Below are 22,180 nucleotides of genomic sequence, written 5' to 3' on the forward strand. Positions count from 1 at the left end.
GCAGCAGTGACCTAGCTGTCAAGCAGAAGCCACGAATGCAGTGCGGCTGCCTTCTGCACCCGAGCACTTGCAGACTTTTAAAAACCAGAATGCACTCTTTCATAAACTCCTCATGTATAGAGCCGTTACACATTGTAGAGGCATATGGCGTCATTGCAAATTTCTGCGAGATATTTAGGCTGTCAAAAAGACGGTCGATTCTTTCAACGAATCTCGCTGTGTGAACGGCTATGGCTGGCAATTGCTGAAAAGTAACAAGGGCATACATTGCAGCTGCGCAGTGATTGTTAAACACTTGAGCTGCTAGCTTCACCGACATCTTTGACGAGAAGGTCAAATTGAAATGCTTCTCGTTCAGCTCTGGCATAGAACGGTTCACGTCTTTTTTTTTTTCTTCATAAGCTTCCTTGGTGTAGGAACTTTGCACTATGTAATCATTAACTGTGAAGTAGTATTTGAATAACATATTTTTGAGGCACTTCAATAGGTGCGAAACATCGAAAAAGTAAAGAAGTGGCTTGCCATTGGTCTCTACGTAAGGCTTTTCGGCAGCTACAATGCTTGAAAAAAGAGACACGTTCTGCTCCCTTGATCGCATCCAACAGCTATCGGCTCCAGGCCAGCGTCCACAAGGGCGCTGTAGCACTGGGAAAAAGAGATCGTTTAGTACATCTAAAAGTGTGCCTTTGTGAGCAAAAAAATAGCCAAGCGGCTGCTTCCACGGTGTTCCGACTCCTTTCGCCATGAACATGAGAGCCTTGTTTGCCAGCTTTTTGCCTTGCTGTCCACTATGTTCTTTAAGTCCTTTGAACCTATCAGACGAGGGGTTGTGTAAAAGTTATTTTTTGATGTGCATTTCACCAAAGACTATGCTGCAGGCCTGATCGGCTCGAGAAAAAGAGGATGCCGGCCTTTTTTTTAGCTCAAAAATGTCCGGGTAAAATTCAACCCTCAGTGGCACACGCTGAAGCCATAGCTGCAGTGACCTTACTGATGGCAGCCTGAGCAGTCGCCTACAATACTTATAGCCTTTGCGGCTATGAAAGTAGAGGCCTAAAGCCAAGGCTTTGTTGTGGCTGCACCATCTACGGCCAAACCGGCTCACATTGCTCATTCTAAGCTGGGCTTCAACGAGTGCGGCGACAGCAGGAGACACATGAACGCGGACACTCTCAACTACTTGGGCAACAGCCCTCATCGCACGTTGCCGTTGCAGCCTTCTTTGCAGCCTCTTGTTACGCTCTTGAAGCTGTCGCAAATTGGCTCTCAGGGCGTTCATCGTCTTCTTGTCGAAGCTGCGGCTTTTGCCGTGCGCTTCAATTTGACAAATGACCCCAATCACGTCTCCAAGAGAAACTTGTATTCGCCATCCATTTATTAAATATGTAATCTATTCACACTCGAAAATACTCCTCAATGATTTGAAGTGTCTTTAAACAAGGACAGAAAGTATGACAGGGTACACATATGCAATTCAAGTTAAGGAAAGTGGCAGTACATCTTTATGTCGGACTAGGCGCTTCATGTTGGCCAGACCTGATAGTCCAAAAACAGAAGGGCGCACACAGAAACATTCAAGTCAAAATAGGAATCTGAAGAGTGAAATGCATTTTCTTAAAGCTTGACCATACCTTACTTATGCCCATGGCACTGTAACAGTGAAGCCCTCGCACAAAAACAGGCAACTAAAGTTCGGCAGATAGGACAAGGAATCATGAGAGGCTCAGCATCACACACATGACCAGGGAAGCTTTTCGATAACTATAAAAAAACACTGTCTTACGTAAGGTTTTGCGGGAAAACTTATGATTCAGTGAAACCGGTTGAGCTGTTTTAATTTGATGGTGATAACACCGGCGTGTTGAAATTAGTTTTGTCTTTTTGTGTGCTTGAAAATGACAATACCGTAAAACACAAAAATGTGGTGAACTTTGAACAAACTTCGATTTGTAGCTGCCAGCTACCCGGTCTTGTGTTATGTGACCGCTTGCGCCATCAGCTCTCAAGATAAAGTTTAGTATTCGCTTGTGTTTTTCGAGCCTTGGCTTTTTATTTTTGAGGTCTGATCTTTTAAAATTTCACAAAAATAAACTGCAAAAAAAAAAAAAAAAGTTCGCATCATAGAAACCATTCCATTTGTGAGAAGGCCCTGCAGCACAGCCAGAGAGAGAGTCTCTAGGCGACGGTCAAGAGACCAAAATCTCCATGACAGCCACGTCCCCGCTGGACTCTTGAGCAGGAGCGGCTTCTTGTCGTACAGCGTAGCTGTGATCAACTGCAAAAAAAATAATAATAACAACGGGCTTTTACAGAAACTGTAAGTAAGAAAGCAAGTTCAACAGAGCGGGAAATTGGGCGAGTTGGTTGTTCATCTTAGCTGGCAGAAACAGTGCCTATCTGTGTACTTTTACAGCGCCTGTCTGTATACTCCTTGCTCCTTGTCCTTCGTCGAGTTGCGCTGTTTCTACCAGTTAAGAAAGCAAGCTCACCAAAAAGAATGGAAATAAAATAATACGAGAAACAATATTCGGCCACCACTTGTCATGGGCCCCTAGTGAACTGTTCTCTGGTAAGGTGCACGAGTATGTGTGGTCCATTGAAGCCGCAAAAATCCACTCTGCAAAATTAATGTGTACTTGGCGAAGGAGAAGGCGTTGAAGCCCTCCATTCTTCCCCTATTTGAACGCATAAAACGAAAATTCACCTTCGTTCCACGACAGGTTTATTTCAGAAGACTGGTCGTTAGGGTGACCACAGGAACTCCGCGAGTCTGAGTGGCCGGAGTGCGTGAGGCTTAATGAGGCTTGCTAACTCCTCTCTGAAAATTTAGCGTGAAGTTATAATCATGGAATAGTAGTTGAGTTCCTTCTTATGTGTCTATTCTCACGCACGACAAGGAAAGTCACCTTGTTCTCACGAAAGTTCCATTTCAGAAGACTGGTCGTCAGGGTGACCACAGAAGCTCCGTGAGTCTGAACTGCCGAAGTATGTGTAGTTCGAACAGGGTGGCAAACTCACCTCTGCAAACTTATGGTGAATTTGCCTGTTTTAACGAAAAATGTAAATCACTTTCTTTCGTGTGCAGCTTTATTTTGGGAGACTAGGTGTCGGCATGACAAAAGATGTACTGTGGAACAATAGTGACGTTGATTATGTCACCTCAAATAAAACGTCATTATAAACGAGCCTGAAATGAACTTCTAGCAGTACCTCTGACCATGTTCTACCAACTTTTTCCAGCTAATCTCACCTAGTTCTATTGCAAAATGCTCAGGTCATGAAGACCATGAGGTAGTGGTGCTGACAGTTGCTGCCACTTTTTGTTAGTTACAGTGAATAAGCTTAACATGCAACCTGCTGATTCTGGAGAGCTTTTGCTGGAAATGTCGGCATGTGTCGTCTGTGCAAATAATATAAAAATGTTATGCGTCCACAGTAGCAATATTTCAGCCACATGAGGTAACTATTTTTCTAAGAGCGGGTTAACTATGCTTAGTCAAAAAGTGCACGGATGGTTTATTGGTCTGCTTACCTTTCGTGGGAAACACACGTGGCAACGCATTGTGACAGAGGTGTTCAGGCCGCAGGAAAGCTGACTCCTCTAAATGTAAGGAGAAAACTACCCTGCCTCGTAGCTGCCGTGGAGTCTTCCCTGTAGACTTTGGTTGTTGCAGAACCGAACCCAGGCTTCGCGCCTGCAGATAAGGCATGGTGATATGTGGGTGCCGTGAATACTTACGAAAAGAAAATGTAGCCAAAATATCCACAAACCAAAGCAAATCAGAGCAAGGACACTAACAAATGCATGACATGAACGCTCTATGCACATCATGAAGAGTAAAAACACGAGTCTTACTCACAGATGCCCTATTATGCCTGTGTTGTACCACTGATAACCACGCCGATGATCACGACACTAGGCACCTCAGACCCAGGCCGGTACAGGTAAATTTGAATATCGTGGGCACTTTCATAATGACGGCACACAACGCTGCGAAGTCAGAGTGATTTCGAAGTTAAAGCCTTCCTAGTATAACATATTACGCCTTCAGGTGTAGTTTCTTGTGCACATCCAGACAACTCTAATTTTAGGTAAAACTAACAAGAGTTAAGAGAAGACTGAACAAGGGGGCATGACATCACACAGAAGGCATGTTACTGGCAGTAGCCAAGTCTGACCTTTGAGAGTCGAGGGGAAACCGGTGCCGCGAGATGCCAGCCGTGTGGGTGTCGCTTTCACACACTTCCACGGAGCACCGTTTCGTTGGGTATCGCGCTGTGCTCATCGTCGTAAAGGACTCTGAGCCCCTTGGACACAGTAGCGTCCAAGGTCCAAGCGCACGACTGCCGAGTTCCCGCGCAAGTAACCGGGCTAATCACGCCCGAGCAAATAACAAACTTCCCAAACGGTGTTAACTGCCGCTAAAACAATTAAAAGTGAAGAACACGTGGAGGCCCAAACACAAGCAAGCAGACGGCCAGCAGTTTGTCTTTCCGCGCGCCGCGAGGTCTACAAAGAAGTGCAAATATCGCTATTGCTAGCCAGCCTTTTTGCTAGTGGCGTACAGAGGACAATATTAAGAAAAATGCATAATATTAGCAAAAAGAAAGACAGTTTGCAATTTTGTGGCGCGCCAAATATGATTGATAATATCTAATAATTATATTAACCTTGTTTCAAAATATAAATGATTGAACTTCTACTCACCAACTAATTAATTTTAATAATGTTTGTCCCCACCTCTCGTAGTCGCGTTTCAGTCGCGTCCTTCACGTGACCCTCCACGTCGATGTCGCTGGAAATTTGTTTTAAACCGCTTTTCGGCCGAAGATTTGCTACCCATGTTCATATACCTTGGTTTATATTCATACAGCACGAGCTCTCCCTGACGAACAGCGGCCTACTACTGAAAGTAAATTGCCTCGTTCTACCGGCTGCCCTCCAGCAACAGGTCATATCTCTCGCTCACAATGGGCACCAGGGCATCTCCAAAACGAAAGCGCTCATGAAGCGAAAACTATGGTTTCCCCACCTAGACAGCATGGTACAAACTACTTTTAAAAACTGTATGACATGTCAGGCAACCATCCAACATCAACACTCTGACCCCGTCGTGATTCCATCGGAGCCAAATCAACCTTGGGAGGCGCTCTCACTTGACTTCCCGGAGCCTTTCCCTAACGGCAAATACATAATGGTCCTAATGGATGATACGTCACGCTACCCCCTCGTGGAGGTATTATCATTGTTGGCGGCCCCAAATGTTATCACCAAACTTATGAAGATCTTCAGTACTTTCGGGATTCCAAGGGTCGTCAAAACTGATAACGGGCCTCCATTCCAAAGCCTTGATTTCAAAAACTTCGCTGACTCGCTAGGACTTCGCCATCAGCGCATCACGCCTTGGTGGCCGCAAGCGAACGGGAAGGTCGAACGATTTATTTATTTATTTAAAAGTTCCCTCAGGTCCCAAAGGCATTACAGAGGGGAGCGGGTTACATCAGTAGAATTCAACATACAATAAATAACAACGTATGAATTCAAAACAATATGTACATATTAGTGAAACCTTGAAGTGTGAACATTGTTAAGGCAATTTTTGAAAGCAACGCTGTCAGATATTGATACCACAGACGCTGGAGGGGGGTACCACAACACTGTGGTTCGGGGTATAAATGTGTTGTGAAAAGTAGTAGTGTTGCATGAAGGTACGCTCATCTTCTGTCGGTGATCGAGACGTGGTGATATTGTTAAGAAGAAAAAGAAGGGACGTTTTCGTGGGAAGACAAGAGAAGAAGAAGAGGCAGAGGCAACGAGCTTTGAATGATTGTAATCGCCATTTTGAGTCTTCACCTAATATAAATTAAATCATTGTATATATCTATATTCGTCGTAACATTTTGGTGGAGGTGCGATCCGTCCATCTACCTCTCCGTCACCATCAACCTGGAACTCCGGAGCCGACAGCTTCCCGTCTCATCTATGATAATGGCCTCCGGCAGCACGGCATCCGGCAGTACCCCACCGCCGGGCACACCGACGCAACCCACCTCCCCTCTTATCATCGCCCACCCTCGTGACCCTGGAAACTTCACCGGATCCGGGGATCAAGATGTAGAACAATGGATCCACCTATACGAAAGAATCAGCGTTCATAACAGGTGGGACCCAACTATCATGCTTGCAAACGTCATTTTCTATCTACAAGACACAGCCCGAACCTGGTTCCTCACCCACGAGGAAACTATTACGTCTTGGGACATGTGTCAGGAGCAGCTGCAACATCTCTTTGGCGATCCTACTGGTCGAAGGCTCTCCGCGAAGCGCAAGCTTGCTTCACGTGTCCAAACGTCAACAGTATCCTATATTACGTACATTCAAGATATTCTTTCCCTTTGTCAGAAGGCTGATCCTGTCACGACTAACGCTGACAAAGTAACTCACAATCTTAAAGGTATTGCCGACGATGCATTCCAGTTGATTGTATTTAAAGATTGTGCCAAAGTGGATGCTGTTATACAAGAGTTCAGACGCTTCGAAGAGGCTAAAAAACGCCGGATCACAGCCAACTTCACACGCCTGCCCAACACGGCACCAACGTCCACCTGTGAGGATCCGCCTATATCTGAGAGGCAAATCATTCGGATAGTACGCCGTGAATTGGAAGCGATGCTGCCAACAGAGACCTCTGCTCTCCCTGCTGATTCAAGTAGTGCAGCAGTTCCAGTATCTGCTGTTCAAGCGCTGGTTCAACGAGAAATCCACCGGCTCGTCCCTCCGGAACGACCAGACAGCCGACGTCTGCCTCCTCGTCCTCTCAACCACTTGCCATCCACCAATTCTATGAGTCCAAAACGGGATCCTAACGAATGGAGGACGTCAGATGACCGACCCGTCTGTTTTCACTCTCATGGAATCGGGCATATTGCTCGCTATTGTCGCCGCCGATTCAACGATGGACCGCGCATTTTCTCATCGACTGCCTACCGTCGTTCCTTTCAACGTCCCTCCAGCCCATCAGACAACCTCTACCCTCATCAAGACCACGAGCCCCGGTTGCCCACACGATACAGCCGTTCCCCCTCCCCCTATCTCCGCCGCTCACCCTCGCCCATGCCCCGTCGCTCAACATCCCCCACCCACGAGCACCGCATTTCGGGAAACTAAACCGTGCAGCCTCGCGGAGTGGGGCTGTATCAAAATTTGTGCCCATTAATCCTCTACAGGACGCTATAAGCAACACACAAAACGAACTTTTAGTTTCAGTCGACCACGTTCCTATATTGACGCTTGTAGATACCGGTGCCGCCATCTCCATTATGAGAGAAGATCTTAGACGCCAGCTTCACAAGGTTTTGACGCCCCCGGATTCTAAGCTCCTCCGGGGTGCAGACGGCCGCGCTATCTCACCTCTTGGAATGTGCAGCGCTCAAATTACCATAAAAATTGAAACCACTCGCGTTCTCTTCCCCGTGATCTCCAATTGCCCCCATGCTATGATTCTAGGATGGGAGTTTTTGTCAACGCACGCCGCCCTCATTGATTGCGCCACAGGAACCATTGCCCTCGACATTCCTACCTCAGCCCACACGTCTGAATCAATCGTTTCAAGATTACGCACCACTGGAAGTCACCAGATTCCGCCGCTTGCCGCCATTACCGTCGAACTTCACTCAAATCACTTTGTTGCCAATGGAGACTACGTTCTAACGCCTAACAAGGACATATTTCTCGCGAAACAGCTTGCCCTCCCGCACTGCATTGTTCCAATTGCCAATGGCCGCACCCGCGTATGGATAGCTAATTTTAGTTCCAGTACACAAGTATTGCCAAAAGGTGCTTCCTTAGCAACAAGCTCATCGCTAGACACGGTCACAGTCTCCACTATTGCAGCAGACCTTTCACCCCCTTCTAATTCAACCCGCCCAGCTCCCCTAGACCCTTTCAACATACTCACCGTGGTAGACTCCACGTTGGACCCTTCCGAACAACAGCGCCTTCAAGCTCTTCTATGGGAGTTCCATGACATCTTTGATTTTGACAACCGCCCCCTTGGACAAACGACCCTTGCTACACACCGCATCAACACCGGCCACGCAACTCCCGTTCACCACAGACCTTACCGAGTGTCAGCCAGCGAACGTCGAGTCATTCAACAAGAAGTTGACACCATGCTTTCGAAGGACATTGTTCGACCTTCCTCTATCCCCTGGTCATCGCCCGTTGTATTGATTAAGAAAAAAGATAAATCATGGAGGTTCTGCGTTGAATACCATCGCTTGAACAAAATCACAAAAAAGGACGCTTACCCACTCCCACGTATTGATGACACGCTGGATTGTTTGCACGGTGCCGAGTACTTTTCCACTATCGACCTCCGCTGGGGGTATTGGCAAATTACAGTTGACGATTCAGATCGAGAAAAAACAGCATTTATTACACCAGGTGGCCTCTACGAATTTAACGTTATGCCATTCGGCCTTTGCAATGCCCCCGCGACATTCGAGAGGATGATGGATCGCCTGCTTAAAGGTCTAAAATGGACAACCTGCCTATGTTACCTCGACGATGTAATTATTTTTGAAGCACATTTTCCTCTCACCTCACCCGCCTGGCCCAAGTACTCGAACTTTTCCGTAACGCCGGCCTTCAATTAAACTCGTCCAAGTGCCACTTCGGCAGTCGTCAAATAAAAATTTTGGGTCATTTGATGGATAAAACCGGCGTTCAACCAGACCCTGACAAAGTAGCAGCTGTTCAGGACTTTCCAAGACCGCGCTGCACTAAGGATGTCCGTAGCTTTCTGGGATTATCTTCATACTTCCGCCGTTTTATACACCATTTCGCACATACTGCCCGCCCACTTAACAACCTTCTGAAAAAAGGCACACCTTTTTTATGGCAATCGGAAGAAGAACGAGCGTTTACATGCTTAAAGACCGCTCTAACAACCAGCCCCATTCTAGGTCATTTTGATGACTCCGCACCGACTGAGCTACGCACAGATGCCAGTGGCCATGGGATTGGTGCTATTTTGGCTCAAATTTAATCCGGACACAACCGAGTAATTGCTTACGCTAGCCGCACGCTTTCTTCAGCCGAAAAAAATTACACGATCACCGAGCGGGAGTGTCTAGCGGTTGTGTGGGCAATAACAAAATTTCGGCCATACCTGTTTGGCCGCCAGTTTTCTGTAATCACTGACCATCACGCCCTATGCTGGCTATCGTCTATAAAAGATCCTGTCTGCCGCCTGGGACGATGGGCTCTTCGACTTCAAGAGTACGATTTCACCATAACCTATAAATCAGGGAAGCTCCATCAAGACGCCGACTGCCTATCCCGTTACCCCGTGGACTCTACTAGCCACATCAATGAAGACTCCGATATTCCCGTTCTTCCTATCTCGAACCTTCTGGACATTGCCCAGGAACAGAACCTTGATCCACTGCTGCACTCTATCATTTCAGATCTGAGAGGTAACACCAATACACCTTCTTCAAGTCTCTACTCCCTCCAAAATGGCGTTCTCTATCGACAAAATTTTCGATCCGACGGTTGTTCTTGGCTTCTGGTCATACCCAAGCACTTACAAGCGTCCATTCTCGCCGAGCTGCATGACGCACCATCATCCGGTCACCTGGGTGTGGTCAGAACCTACGCCCGAGCGAAGCAACGATTTTACTGGACAAATATGTACAGAACAGTGAAGCGATACGTCACCTCGTGTGACTCCTGCCAGCGCCGAAAAACACCTGACTCCCGTCCTCCAGGATTTCTACAACCTCTGAATCCTCCTGAACAGCCCTTTCATCGCGTAGGAGTTGACCTTCTTGGTGCCTTCCCCACTTCCTCAATTGGTAATCACTGGATAGCGATCGCGATCGATCACACCACACGGTACGCAATCACAAGGCCCCTCCTGACCGGAACGGCAGTTGACGTCGCCCAATTCCTGCTCGAAGACATCATCTTCAAGCACGGTGCACCTCGTGAACTTTTGTCCGACCGTGGACGGCCCTTCATATCTCGCGTCGTAAAGGAAATCTTGAACCTCTCCTCCATTCTTCACAAAAAAACGACAGCCTACCATCCACAGACGAACGGCCTTGTAGAACGCCTTAATCGGACCCTTGCCGACATGCTCGCAATGTACGTTACATACGAGCACAAAAATTGGGACGTTGCACTCCCTTACGTAACTTTAGCATATAATTCCTCTCCTCATAACACAACCGGCTACTCTCCCTTCTATCTTCTTTTCGGTCATGAACCCCTCCTCATGTTGGACTCACTGCTTCCGCTACGCCCCGAAGCCTCACTTTCCGACTATGCGTCGGACGCCATAGGCCGTGCTGAAGAGGCACGACAACTTGCACGCCTGCGAACTCTTGATTCTCAGGAACGGCAATGCGCCCGTTATGACAGCACCCACACTTTCGTCGCCTATTCACCAGGTGACCTGGTTCTGATCTGGACCCCACAGCGACAAGTCGGCCTTGCTCAGAAGCTACTACCTCGATATCGCGGTCCTTACAGGATCCTCAACCGAACAAGTGATGTCAATTATACAGTCGAACCCGTCGAACCTCCCCAAAATAACCGCCATCGTCAAGTACAAACAGTTCACGTCCTCCGGCTCAAACCATACATCCCCCATTCAAACGGCGGGACGCCGTTTCCACCCGAGGGGGAGTGATGTTAAGAAGAAAAAGAAGGGACGTTTTCGTGGGAAGACAAGAGAAGAAGAAGAGGCAGAGGCAACGAGCTTTGAATGATTGTAACCCCCATCTTGAGTCTTCACCTAATGTAAATTAAATCATTGTATATATCTATATTCGTCGTAACAATATGTAAAAAGAAGATGCTAATAACTTGTCACGCAAAGAATGATTGTGGTAGTAGATTTTGTGAAACAGGCACAAACGGAAAACTTCTCTACGTGATGCAAGATTAGGCAGGTTCAAACTTGATTTCATAAATGTTACACCGGCAGTGCGGTGATAATTAGTAAGTATGAATCGGGCGGATCTATTTTGAATTGCTTCATCTGCAGATGTTAATACGTCAGTACCGGGGTCCCAAATTGAAGAGGCATATTCTAGATTGGTGCGAACAAGTGTTTTGTAAAGAAGTAGTTTAAAGGGGCACTCAAGCGGTTTTTGGAGAAGCTACTTTTTGGTGCGATGGTGTTAAAGAAGTGTCAGTGAATGAGTATCTTCAGTTTTAGACGGTAGAAACGCCTATTAATCACGCAGGAATAAAATACGTGCGGACTCTTTTCTGTACTTGCGAGGAACAATGAAATTATCATATGTTTGAAAATTTTGGCGGTCTTTTTAAAGGTTCGCTAAAAAAACAATTTTCAGTTCATTTAAATATGTTTTGCATGATAATTTCACAAGACGTAAAATATTTGTAGTTTAGAATACGCGATAGCGCAATTATCGTTTCACAAACAAGGGACTACGTTTTCTATTTGCCTTCCTCCGCGGGGGGTGAATTTCCCGTTCCCCAGGGATGCGCGGAAGCGCACGTATCTCCGCGCGTTGCAGGCCGGTCGTGCCTGTCGCGGGCCGGCCGCCTCCTTCTATCCGCAAACGTGGCGTCGGTGGTGATCGTCGGAATAGACGGCCTGGTGAAAGCTCATCGTTCCGCGTAAAAGCGCTATCCTTGACTGTGAATTTTCGTCGTGTTTCGCTATGATAACCCAGCACGTACTAGAAGGGAACATCCACCTACTCGTGCGGCGATGTCGTGGCGGCACTCTCAAGATAGCAGAAACGCCCGTGCCGTCGTGTTTGTTTACTTCGACTACAGTGGTGCTTTCTAAGCATTTGTGTCCTCGAACATCGCCCGGATTTCTGATTTGGCGCATTTCATGCGTGTGCTCAAGTTCAAGGTATTACTGGCGCGTACCGTATAAAGGATACGAATTTTCACGCGTTTTCATCACCGGAGAAAAGTGATTAGTGTTAGCAATCCTGAACGCTCGCAACTTCTATCTGATCACGAAATCATATTTCTACGTTGCTATATCGTTGCTAAGATTACATTGTCTTTTATAATCGTAGAAAAGGCGTGTGGCGATATTTGTACTATTGCAATGTCGTGCATTAGAGTCGTGATCGTCCAAGACGGCGCTGCATCTTTTTATTTTATTTTTTTCATTCGCTGTAACCTGCAAGCCTATCAAGAAAAAATAATAAAGCTTTAGACTAGAAAACTGTCTGTCTATATTCTGTTACGGCATTGAGTAGCAGTGCGTCCCCTTTTTTAGAGGGGCCGCTGACACAGCTGACGGCGGCGTACAGAAGCGGTCGCCGTGCTGACGACCCGCTGCGCTTGTTGTAGTGGTTACAGGTGTGTGTACGCGCGGCGCAGTGCGGTCGTTCCGGTCGCTCCGGTTGCAACGGACGCAGTCGTAGGTACGCGCTCGTTGCACATGTCTGAACCAGCCTTCCCCCCGTTCTCCCGAGGTGAAAGTCAACGTGGCGACATCGTTTGACATCACGTACCAGAGGTAACGCTGCGATGTCAAACGTTGGTTTGGTTACGACTTGCCCCAACCGCAAATCGAAGAACGCCCGAAAAGGTCTGCGTTTCGTCGTCCTCGGAACCCGAACATGGCTCCGAAGCGCTGCTATCGTCCACATCGCACGTCGGAGTGGCGTCATAGGAAATCATCCCCAGGTCGGCTGTCCGCCGACGAACTTCAACCTCTAACGGCGTCAGGTCCTCGAGCGTAGAGAATTCCGCCATGATCGAAGCTCGAATGACAAAGAGGTTCGACCGATGCGGCTACCTCGGGATCACTGCGCGACGGAACGTCGTCCAACGCCATTGGCCCGAGATCCTTTTGATAAGCGTGCGACGACCAATGAGGGTGGTTTCGTTTTCGGGTGGATCCGAGGTTTGGCGGCCTTCAATTACATTTTTATTAAAGAAATAATCACCGTATGACTATACTTTTTGGTTTTTAGGGATACTTAAGGCGTCTAAATTCAGCTGTCAGTATCAAAACACGGACTCAAAAACCACTTGACTGCCCCTTTAAGGGATACGGGGGCTGCTGAAAAATTTCGTTTTATGAAACCCAGCATACGATTGGCGTTACTTGTTATGTATTGAATATGAGTTTCACAGGACAGATTGATGAAATATGAACTCCCAAATATTTGTAGGTTGTTACTTGTTGTAAAGGAGTATGGTTCAGGTAATAACAAGAGACATCACTGTGAAGCCGAGAAACCCTCATTACCTTACATTTGTTAGTGTTAAGCTGAATGCGCCATAAGTCACACCATTCAGATACACGGTCAAGGTCACACTGAAGAGAAGAAACATCGGATTTGTTAGTCACCTCACGATATATAACACTGTCGTCAGCAAACAAGCTAATTTAAGATAAAACACAGGAGGGTAAGTCATTGACATATATAAGGAAAAGAAAAGGACCCAGTACAGAACCCTGCGGAACCCCGGACGTCACAGAACCTGAAGGAGAAGACGTGTCATTAGCAAATACAAACTGAGACCGGTTAGTTAGGAAGGCGTGAATCCAAGATATTGTACCGGAATCAATACTGAGTTTGCTTAGTTTATGAAGTAAAAGACTATGGTGATACCTTATCGAATGCTTTAGCGAAATCGAGGAATATGCAGTCAGCTTGGGTACTTCGATCAAGAATAAGGTGAAGGTCATTAGCGAAGGTTAGTAGCCGAGTTCCACACGAAAATGACTTACGAAAACCATGTTGGGCAAGAGAAAGGAAAGTATTAGACTACAAGAATTTTACTAAATGTGAAAAAATGACGTGCTCAAGAATTTTGCAAGGGATGCTTGTTAGTGATATGGGCGGTAATTAGAAAGAGAATGTTGATCACCCGTTTTGTGTATCGGCACCACCTTTCCCACCTTCCAGTCGTCAGGTAAACACCCACATTTAAGAGACTGATTAAATAGTTTAGAAAGTATTATAGAAGAATATTCTTTGGTAATTTTTAGGAATTTTGAATTAATAGCATCTACTTCCGCAGAACATAATATTTTTAAATTGTCGGTTACATTAACAATTCCACAAGCATCAATAGCAACCAGGTACATAGAAACAAATTCAGTATGTTGAAATGGAGGTAAAGATGACACGTTAACGTCTGAAAATGAAGCGACAAAGGCGGAGTTCAAAACAAGGGCACACTAACTAAAAGGCACAGCATTTCCAGAAGAACTAAACGATGATATTGACGACTTTTCGTTCCGATTAATTACATTCCAAAACTGCTTTGGGTTGCTTGTTAAAATTGATGGTAGAGTTGCATTAAAATAAGTAGCCTTCACATTCTCAATAGCACTTTTATAATTATTCGCAGCAATATGGTATGCAGACCATTTAGAGTCAACATTTGAAAATTTAGTTGCTTGAATTTTTTTTGTTTTTCTTGTTAGAAAGCCTTTTAATGTGGTTTTAGACCATGGTGATTGCGGGAAAACGGAAATATTGCGCAAAGGTATATATGTTCTAGTAAGATGCACAAACTGCATTTTAAATAACTCCCAATTTTCATGAATTGAGCGTTCTGAAAAGAGCGGCCAGTAATCATCAAGAAAAATAGAAAGTTTATTGTTAATGGCCTCGAAGTTACCTTTAGCGTAGTCGCGTTTTTTCTTTTTCTGATTCTTTGGAGCAATTCTAACAGGAACATCGATGACAAAATGGATTATTGAATGATCACTTATGCTTTGCATGGTACTAATTGAAGATATTTAAGAGGGTGACGTTGTTAAAATTAGATCGAATATGTTGGCTGTTGTATGGGTAATTCTACTAGGAAGAGTCATCAATCCACTGAAGCTCAAATTGTTACACAAGTTTATGAAGTCAGTCGCGTCTGATGAAAATGGGTGACAGTAAGCATGCAAGCCAGTCCAGACTACATTGGGGTAGTTAAGCTCACCCAAAAGAATGATTGGAACGGAAGGAAAGCGCATTAATAATGGGTTTATTGCGTCATGAAGACTGGTAAAGAAGGTATGATTGTTAGATGGCGGACGATAGCATACACCCAAAATAAGTTTCTGGTGATTCAAATGCAAACAAACCCATGTTATTTCCGATTCGCTACTCAGGCGCACACAAAACGATTCAATATGACTTGCAATTGCAATTAACACGTCGCCAGCAGTCCTTTCACCTCTATCGCCACGATAAACCTTGAAACTTTTTTCACATTAAAATATTTCGGAATTTTTAACACAAGAGGAAGGCCACGTTTAGGTTAAAACCACAATATCAGCACTGGATGAGTCTACAGCAGAGCACAAGTCACCCCCATGAGGTAACACACTTTTTATATTACAAAAAAGTACTGACAAATGTTGGTTTTTATCAGTACGACCCTCACCCCTCGCAACTCGTTATGATTATGCAGGTGTTAGGTTACTTGGAACAATCTCTGTGTTATCTCTCGCGCGCACAACGGGGGCGGAACCGAAGTCGAATATCGTATCAGTAGTCGCGTTGTACATCTAGCACTTTTTGTTGACATGCAGCTTGTTATACCGCAGCTGATATAGGCAATTCATAGCTTTACCGAATTCGATAAGCTTTTTTTTTTTTTTCTGGCAATTCGAGTAGCTGGAGAAAAATCTTCGGTGCTATACGTCGTGCTTCCTTTTAATTTTAGTCGCGAGTAGAGTACATGGTCCTTGACCTTAAAGAAAGAAAATTTTATAACTAGCGGGCGACATCTGGTAGGATTAAAGGAGCCGATTCGATGTGCGCGCTCAATGCAATCTGGAGTAGCCTGGGGCTGAAGGGAACAGGAAATAAGCTCGAGAACTTTTGTTCCACTTTCCGCCCATGTTTCTGATGCAACATCGGGAAGACCATGAATAATGTGTTTTTCACGTCGTGAACAATCTTCCAAGTCATTAAGACGCTCGAGTAAGTTAACGCTATCGTTCAGTGACGCCCTGCATCTCTTGAAGGTCGTGATCGACTATTTCAAGCGCAGAAACCTTACTTTTAACAAGAAGCAGTCGACTTCCAATTTCGTTAACTTTTGCTTCAATGGATTGCTGTTTTTTTTTTTTAATTTCTTCCATCATTTTTATTAAACTGCTCTACCCCTCCTGTGACTTTATGGCACGAGTATTAAGGTCTTTCAGTAGCTTGCACGCATCAGCTACACTCTAAAAAAAAAAAGGTATCACTTTACACCTTTTTGTCCCATATAATACACCCCAAAACTTCATTTCGACGTACAGCGCCCTATAGTCGAACAGACGGGCGCAATTGTTACGGGGGGGGGGGGGGGGGGGCGGGGGGGGGCTTGATAACTGTGCGATAAAACTTATTAAATTGTTAAAGTACGTATCAAAGCCCAAAGAAAGAAAACATGGAGTTTTTGCAGTAGGGCCAAGAAAACTCCGATAATCTTTTTTGTAGTCAGTAGCACGTGCATTAGCTATCTTGCTACGTTGTACCACACGGCTATCAAGCCCCTCGTAAAATTTGTGGCCGCTTTTTCGATTATAGTGCGCTGTACGTCGAATTGAGTTTTGGGGTGTATTATATGGGACAAAGGCTGTAAAAATACACCTTTTTTTTTTTAGAGTGTAGTTGCGTCGCTTGGGCTACAGTCATGGGGCCGGGGTTAAGCTCTACGTCGCCAGAGACTAATAACAGTGACCTCAAAACATCAAGGCACTCTAGAAGTGATGCGCAAAAACACTTGGGCACGGAGACAGCAAGAGGCAATGGTTGTTAGTTTTCTTAGCGTGTAATGATGGAACGGAACCAACCTGCACAAAGATGCGCACAGCGTTAGAATGATGCATTCCTAAGCTGTTTCCATGCCCACCGAAGTATCCAAGGGCGCTCCGCGGTTTCAAAGCCAGGCCATCGGTGAGTGACGATGTCGATGTCGATGCGGAGACCCTCTCGAACGGAGTGAAGACACGCTGCGGTTGCGGCCAATCCGCGGGAGCACCGAAGGGCCCGCCAACGATGTTGTCCGGAAAGCCAAGCAACACTTGACTATTTGCTGACGGGGTGGCGATGACTGGTTGAAGTGACGGTGACTAAAGCCGCAGGAAGAACAGCGATGCCAGTATCTGCACAAGGATGCACACAGCGTTAGAACGATGCATTCCTAAGCTGTTTTCATGCGCACACTTAAGCGATTTCTACAGACAACAGCGTTGGAAAACTCTACGTGGACTTCCGAATTGAGCAAATTTCTAATGGCCTGTAGGGCGACACCTCACTCAACAACAGGAAAAACGCCCTTCGAACTACTCTTTGGAAGACCTATAGACCGCCTCCTTCCCGATTCCGCAGACACTAACAACGTGCCACAGGCACGTCAACACAAGGATTACGAAAATCGGAAGAAACACAAGATTTACGCAGATGAACGCAGACACGCGAGACATCACAACCTCAAAGTCGGAGACCGGGTGCTTTGTAAACAGCCTCAGTCGAACAAGTTCACTCCTCCTTATGACCCGCAGCCATACAAAGTGATCGAAATCGAAGAGGCACAGGTGACTGCTCAGAGAGATCAGAAAATGGTCACAAGAAACTCAAGTTTTTTCAAACTTCTTCCTACGAGTGCGACGTTCAGAGCACATAATGAAATGAATAATGCGGATGATGCCGAGGAAGAAAACTCCATGAATACGCGTCATGCCCACACTTACCAGGAAGCTGAACAACGCATCGACGTGGGAGAGAGACGGGAACTGCAACCCAACGAAGCTCAAAGATCCAGTGAAGGACGACGCCCGGCTCCGGAAGTTGAACAACAGCTCGACGTGGAGGAGGACGAAAGAAACCACCGATTCGTTGAAGCCCCTGGTTATCTTATATATCAGGAACAGCACCACCGCTCCGTACAAGGTACCCTCCTACAAGACTCAGGGACTACGTCTGCTCCTAATAAGCTTTTCGCTCTGTTCAATTCTTTGCTTCTCGGGCTAGGTGATGTAGTTATGTAGGTTTTATGTGTGCGCGTGACCACCATTTATGGCGACGGGTACAAAAAAGAGGAAGAAAAAAAAACTAGTAAATAAGAATGGCTGCCCCACTTTTATTCTGCCCGCCGCGGTAGCACTCTGTCTGTTCAGCCCACTTGCAACGCTACAACAGTGATACCGTACGAGGAAATGAACTTGATATTCTGCAGGTTCTTGGCCACGACCGCAGATTGCCTATGGAGCAGCCACCTTCCTATTCACACATTGCTGACAATGATAGCGCGACTGTAGCGCCACCTTTAGTTCGATCTTGAGACGAATACTTCCTTCACCTTTAAGCTGAGACCGCAGTCAAGGTCACAAGCACAACAGCACGAGGGTGCTGCTTTGAAAAGGGCTTCCACAAAGCAAGCACTCGCGCTAGAAATCCACATCTCAAACCTAGGAAACCGGGTTAGCTCGCGCTTGTAGTTTTGGATGCAGTCTCAGCTTAAAGGCCCGTTCACACATACAGCAGAGCGCTAAGTTAGCACTACGTGAGCGCTCGAAGGAGCGTTCATGTGGCGCTCCCTAGCGCGTGATGCGCTCGGTTAGCGCTTCAGCAGCGCTCTGTTAGCGCTTCAGAAGCGCTTTGTTAGCGCTCTCACGCTCCTTGTGCCATGTTTGCTGCTGCGGAACAGCGCGTGCACGGCGATTCCTTTGTTGTTGTTTTTCCTTTGGCATTGAAAGAAGAGGACGTAAAAGAGTTGCTCTCCAAGCAAAGTATCTGGCAGGCGGTCCAGAGTCATCGACTCTGAGCGACAAATTGATTGGGTACGACCTCATCGCTTTCTATTCGATATGCGTGGCCCTGGTTTCAAAGATACGCAGTTAAATATAATCGCCTTCGAAAGAGCTCTGTGTCTCGGTCCCTCAGCTATAGGAACAAGGTTCGCCGGGTACCCGTCGGTATCTCGGTGGCGAAAGATTTCGCGCACCCAGAAGTTTCTTTTGGGCGTTAAGCCGACCACACACATACGCACTAATCACGTATGTAAGAGCATTTGTCGCATTTCCATTTCAGCATCCCACATGTCCGCCATGGTGCTGCTAATGCACACCCAACCACAGGAACCGGAACCGCAGTGCACGCGCTAATCCGCAGCACCGCGGTACAAGAAGCGCTACTGGAGCGCTAACACGCCGCTACTGGAGCGCACAAGGCGCTACTGGAGCGCTAACAAGGTGCTACTGGAGCGCTAACAAGGACCTACTAAAACGCTAATCACGCGCTATATTAGAACGAAGTCACGCGCTAGGAAGCACCACATGAGCGCTCCTTTGAGCGCTCACGTAGTGCTAACTTAGCGCTCCGCTGTGTGTGTGAACAGGCCTTAAGGGTGAACAGACTATAGAGCTTAACGGTGAACAGAGTCAGATATCGCTCCAAGAGCGGTGCCATATTGACGCCACGCACGCAAGCTAATGGATGAAATCTGGGACCCTATACGACGCCGCCGGACCAAGCGGGTCAGAGTCCAAGATATTGCCGTCATATGTGCTTCGTTAGCTGCGCGGCGCTGACCAATCACAGACGGCGGCGATGTAACTGACTTCCTGTGTCGGTTGATCCCGTCGTGTAGCAACCGCACACGTCAAGGTTTTGAGAACCCCGACTCTAATATTAGGCTCAGATACTTGTAGGATGGCCGACCTCATTGACCTCTAGCGTCGCCTATTCCACAGTCGGCTTTTAGGTTTCAAGACGTACGCCGACACCGTAGGTTGTACTACCTTATGTCGTGACTCCGCAATAAGTGTAGTTCAAAGGAGCATAACCTTTTTTTTTTTTCTACAAATCCTGTCAAATCGCGAAATAATGTGACCGCTGTAAAAGAGGCAGGAGGTCAGAGGAGACGGCGCGAGCAGGGTTCTCTCGGGCAGCTCCAAACAATGCCCTGCGTTAAAATCCAGAAAGATGGACGTGCTCCTTTTTGTTTTGTTCTTTTCGGAAAAGAAAATTTTGAGTCGACCCTTGTTGGGATCGAGCGGCTGACTGGTACTTGGAGTGCGGCAGGGAGCCGAGCCAGTGTGTGACCTCATTAGGAAGCCGGAATCGGGAAATACTAGGGATCAAGAGGGGTGTCTCGTAAAGCTCTGTTTATTTACATATTGACAGGTTAAACTTGAAAGCACTTGAGAACCCACGAGAACATACGCTAGCAGTCACGGCCGCTTGCTGCTCCTTTTATAGCGCCGCATTACCCATATCCCCAGCAGGAAATCCCCATGGTCAATGTCTCGACCAAAGCGGTACGGTTAATTGTTCCTAACGTCTCGGCCCCCTTCTCTCCCATCTCCTACACCCCGCCATTCGCGTAACGCACATCGAGGGGATAGACGTCCTTGGTCACTGTGTCACCGGTCAACGACGCCATTAGAAGTCCGGATGGGGGCAGAGATATAATTGTCCCTAAGTGCAGGCGTCTTGTTTTCCGTGCGGTATGGAGTAATACCATAAACACTCGAAGCTAGGGAGAGGACGCGAAGCCCCCTCCTTTGTCCAGAAGCGTTCCAATGCTGTCGGGGGGACGAGGGGCGAGGTGGTAATTACGTCCTTTGTTGACATTTCGTCGGTCAACTTGATAACCTTCATTGGAGGCCAGGACATCCCTTTCACGAGGGCACATTGGCGACCGCTTGGTGGATCTCGCCCTGCTTCCGAAAACATCTCACCGGAGCCACCTGGCGACGACGCCTAAGGCTGTGCACCTGGGGTGGTCAGACTGGACGGGCGAAAATTGTCTCTTGGTGCCTTTCGTAACAGCTCCTCCGCCTGTGGGAGGAGTGTCTTGAGGGAAGAAGTCCGCACTGGTCCCTTGAAATACGCGGTCTCACGGCCGGGCTGGCGACTGAAATCCAGGCTGAGGTACACTTTGGGAATTGGCTATAACAAGGGACCGACAAACCCAAACCAAACTCCGCGCAGGCAAACGCACAGTCCCCAATCTCTCCAATCTGCCAGAACAGAACGAACAATAAAATGCCTCGTGAAGGTTCCGTGCCATTTCATCAAAGAAGAAACACACGCAGAAGGAAACCTATTTCTTCCGACAGGTTGCTCTAGCGAAAAATCTTTGCAGGATAATAAAAGTCCTCTAGCGCTTAACCTAAAATAAAACGATTTCCCCGTGAAAAGACCCATATTACAAAACGAAACGCAACTCACATAGGGCTTACCCCTATTAAATTCGAGCGCGTCATCCGTAATGCAAACTGCACCGAGGATATAAAATCGCTTCAAATGAACTTGTCCGCAAACACAACGAACTAAAGCCAAACAAAACGCAACAAAAACTCAGACTCCCGTGAAAAGAAGAACTAATAACCTTGCCGACTAGCATAGGCGACTCATTAACACACACAAAAAAAGTTCAGCCCTCCCTTTTCTCTTGAAAGTCCATCTTTGCAACTTACCCGCACCCCGTTTGTTCTTGGCCTCACTTAGACTGTTCAAGTTTTCCTTGGACTTAAGTGCAGGCACGAAATTGCAATCGCGGAGATCTCTTTCGGTCTCCATGTCTAACGTGATGCCAGGCTGAACCACGGGCGATGAGCTGTGCCTCCGTCTGGAACCTCGTTGAGTCGTCCCAGGCTCGTTGCTGCCTCCTCCGGGCTCCTTGCTCGCACTTGAGCTGTGGGTTTGTATCTCATTGGTATGGGGGTCCTGGAGTTTTCCAACTTTCAGCCTTGAGGACCGCTTCCTCTTTCCGAAGTGCCGCTCGTCGCGCTTTCCTGGACGCTTTTTGCAGGAAGCGTTGCAGCCAGGGCCCGTTTGCTCGAAGCTGGTTAACTAACAGCGGTTAACCGGATTTCCCTACGAGGGGGAATTTTGTGTCACGTGACCGGCAAAGTAAGGACGGCGGGGAAACATGGCGGTGCCCCGTGAGCGAGCGCCGCTTGCTTTGGAACTAATACGTCGTAGTAGCTGCAGTAGCGGGCACGTTAGTCAGCAATGAATGGTGCAGGAGGTTTTCGCGTTGCCTTGCCTCACTTAAAACGCAAAACATGAGCAGTGACCTCGCCGCATTTTTCAGATAGACTTTCGAGGCTGGCCATTCCTAAGCCTAAATGAACGCGAGAGTTGTCGGCATGGCAACGTCTTTGGAAAGTGGATTGCCTTGACTCAATCAGCCGGGTATAGGAGGTATTCACTA

General features: G+C 47.0%; 1 protein-coding gene across 1 annotated transcript in view; it reads left to right on the forward strand.

The window, feature by feature from the left end:
• The window catches only part of LOC115316492 (neuronal acetylcholine receptor subunit alpha-10), a 686,776-nt gene that overhangs the window by 109,786 nt on the left and 554,810 nt on the right, over positions 1 to 22,180 (forward strand). The window lies entirely within an intron of this gene.

The sequence above is a fragment of the Ixodes scapularis genome, unplaced genomic scaffold, assembly GCF_016920785.2.
Source record: "Ixodes scapularis isolate PalLabHiFi unplaced genomic scaffold, ASM1692078v2 PGA_scaffold0__279_contigs__length_252992795, whole genome shotgun sequence".
NCBI classification, from domain to species: Eukaryota; Metazoa; Arthropoda; class Arachnida; order Ixodida; family Ixodidae; genus Ixodes; species Ixodes scapularis.